The following is a 2,984-nucleotide window of genomic DNA, read 5'->3' on the forward strand; positions in this document are numbered from 1 at the left end:
CGCCGCCCCCGCACCCCGCGGAGGGGCCCCCCCGGGAGGGGAGGGCCCCACAGCCTCGGAACTGAAGTGGGTTCTTTTTTTACAACTACTTTGCCTTTTCCTTCCTCCGCGTTGGCCACTGCATCCTGTCGCAGGTTTCTCGTCAATGCCTGGCTTCTTTTCAAGAGCCCACTCGATTCGGGGTGAATTCGAACCCGTCCCGCGTCTCAGCCTGGCGCCCCAACCCGCCGAAGGGGAAGCGCGTCTCGTCTGCTAAGGGACCCGCCGCCGAGGTCGCGGAAACGCTCTGCTTGGCGGCGGCGCGTCTTTGTCCATCGGGCTCAGACGCGGGGTCACCCACAAGGAGAAACCGGGACCGAAAACGTTACTTGGGGGCGTTCTTAACCCCCGCGCCCCGGGCTGTGCGGGGGGCGCTGCCTGCGGCTTTCACCGCCGCTTTCTCCGGTGGCTTGGAGTGGGGCTCGGGGGACACGAAGGAGCGAAGACTCCTGCCAGTTCTTTGGGACAGCCACCGGATCGGGCAGGGCCAGGTGGGCTCCTGCGAGCAGACCCCTCCTCCTAGCGCCCCGAGAACAGGTGTGCGCTTAAGTCCCCTTGGGAGTGATTTTCACAGTGACCCCGGAGCTTTTTATCCAACCACAACATTGCTTTCGTTAAGGGCGTTCTCGAGGCCTCAGCCACGAGAGAGCTGGACCTGCCAGTCCTCCAGACTGGGCATTCGGCTGTCTGCTCTTATTTTTAGAAGAAGTATAAAAAGAATCTCAGAAAGTTTTAGCTCGGGAGGGGTGAGTGGGAACACCGCAAGTAACACGTGTGGCTTCAGCCACCCCCCTTCCCAGCCACGAGTCCCCGAGAAGCAGAGACACAGGAGCACAAGCCGCAGTTGACCCTGCGGCAAGAAAGCTCAGCAAGCCTGGTTTTAAAAGTGAAAGTGTAGGTCGTGGCTTTATGGTTGATTTTTCTAAATAGGGCAGGAGAGGTGACTGTCGACCGCGCGGTGGCGGGGAGGGGGTGGGGCGCATTTTTAGGTTGACTTTCTCCATGATGGAACTTGACCAGACACTTCCGGATGAGAATGTGGATTTTCATAGTAGTAATAAAGCACTTGCTAAACTCACCTCAGGAAAAGACATTATCAAAAGATTTTTTTGTGCCCCTATCGTGTGCCTAGCACTGGGGAACAGCTTCGGAGGACCATTTTGCTTAGATTATCCAGGACTTTGGGCCTAAAATCCTTCACAAATAAGAGAATTCTAATAAAATCTATTCAGATCTATTACGGAGGTTCTTTCCCCCACGTTTGGGGTTTGTAATTCGGTACCCACCGATTGCTCATACTGAAACTGGGCCTCCTGTTTTGGAGGCATCGACAAAGAAAATGCAGGCGGAATTAATCAACACCAAGGTTCCGCAGTTCAGAGCGTGTGTCCCAGGAACAAAGTGTTTCTCAGAGCTAAGAGGCATTCAAAGGGCCTCGGGGTGTTAATGGGATTGCTAAAGATATACCTGAGACCAGATAAATACTTGATGATTTTGCAAAGCCCTAGGGTTCCTTTGCAGGTTTTCTTCTGCTGACACATTTCCCCCATGGGGCCTGGACTTTGTGGCTTCGTTAGACGACTCTGCAGATGAAAAAAGGCAGGTTGGGGTTTTCCAAGAGCGCGCTGGTGTGTCAGAGGTTTGCTGGAAGCGGAGCGGGTGCGCGTGTGCGTGTGTGTGTGTGTGCGTGCGTGCGTGCACGTGTGTGTGTGCGCGCGCGCGCGCGCCTGCGTGGGTGATGAGAAGCGGGTGGCGCGGGGGCGGGAGGGAGATGTGGGTTGCAGAGCTGCCATCTAGAGGCCCCTTCCTGCAGCGTATATAACGCCCTCCTGCCGCCGCGAGCTCACACATCGCGGAGCTGCTCAGCCCCAAGGCAGCGAGCGAGTGCGGGAGCCGGAGCCGGGAGCCGGGAGCCGGGAAGGCGAGCCGCCCGCCCTACGCCGGAGCCCCGCTGGGAGGTAGGAACCGGCTCGGGCCGCAGCCCCGCTTGGGAGGGAGGGGAGGGCACCGCCAGGGTTTCTGCTCTTAAGCTCAGGGGTCTTTGTCACAGGACTTTTTTTTTTTCTGCGGGTCTGCTCTCTGAAAGCACGGGCTGCATGTCGCATGGCCGCATTGCAAAGTGCGCCTGCTAACTGGGGGTTTCACCTTTCGCTGCAGAAAGTAAAAAGGCCGCTTGTGGAAGGACCTCTCTCTCCGTCGAATTGAGGAATCTGCTGTGCTTTTTTGTTTGTTTGTTTTTTGTTTTTGTTTTTTTTTGCTGCTGAGGCGTTTAAGGTCCAGTGAGCGGAGAACTTTGATGGTCCATTCTGCTTCTCAGAGTTGGCATAGTCGGCAGCTGGGCCCCACCGCGTACCTGTTTCGTTTCTTGCGTAGGAACTGGGAAATTGATAGAATCTGCAGTCCGCGTGACGGTACTTGCAGAAAGACTTGCAGAAAGACGCACTCTTAAATTAAGAGGCGCCCTTAACTGAAGCAGAAGACTGCTGAGAACCTCTGTGGATCTGGGGTATTTGAAATCAGTGCTTCGGGGGACCACCGGATCCTGGATGCCAGGAGCTGGAAGGGGGGGATGTTAAATACGGCTCCCTCTTCTTGTCTCTTGCTTGCATCCAATTTGAATATTCATCCAATTTGAATATTTCTTGTACTCTCGGAAGGTGTTAAGTCCAACTTAGGTTGGAGAAAAAGGCGCACACACGTCTAGGGTTTTGTAATTTAAATATACTTTTCAGGTAAACCACACATTTTGTCCAATTTTGTTAACATGCCTAAAGATCGGGGGATGTCTGAGAATAAGGACTTCGGAGTGAGGTCAGCGATGGGGGCTTAGCCAGGACTGGTAATTTCCAGACAGAATGAGAAGTTGTAAAGTCATACTGGCTGTTGCGGGCGGGCTCGCGCTCTCTCTCTCTCTTTCTCTCTCTCTCTCTCTCTCTCTCTCTCTC

The 2,984-nt window shown here is 54.7% G+C and overlaps 1 protein-coding gene across 1 annotated transcript in view; it reads left to right on the forward strand.

Moving 5' to 3' along the window:
* Window positions 1-1,816: 1,816 nt before the first annotated feature.
* Window positions 1,817-2,984, forward strand: part of ACKR3 (atypical chemokine receptor 3) — a 10,720-nt gene continuing 9,552 nt past the window's right edge. The window contains exon 1 of the mRNA XM_006909892.3: window positions 1,817-1,997. The gene's annotated coding sequence lies outside the window, so the exon portion shown is untranslated. The remainder of the gene's footprint in view (window positions 1,998-2,984) is intronic.

Source organism: Pteropus alecto, unplaced genomic scaffold, assembly GCF_000325575.1.
Source record: "Pteropus alecto unplaced genomic scaffold, ASM32557v1 scaffold143, whole genome shotgun sequence".
NCBI lineage: Eukaryota > Metazoa > Chordata > Mammalia > Chiroptera > Pteropodidae > Pteropus > Pteropus alecto.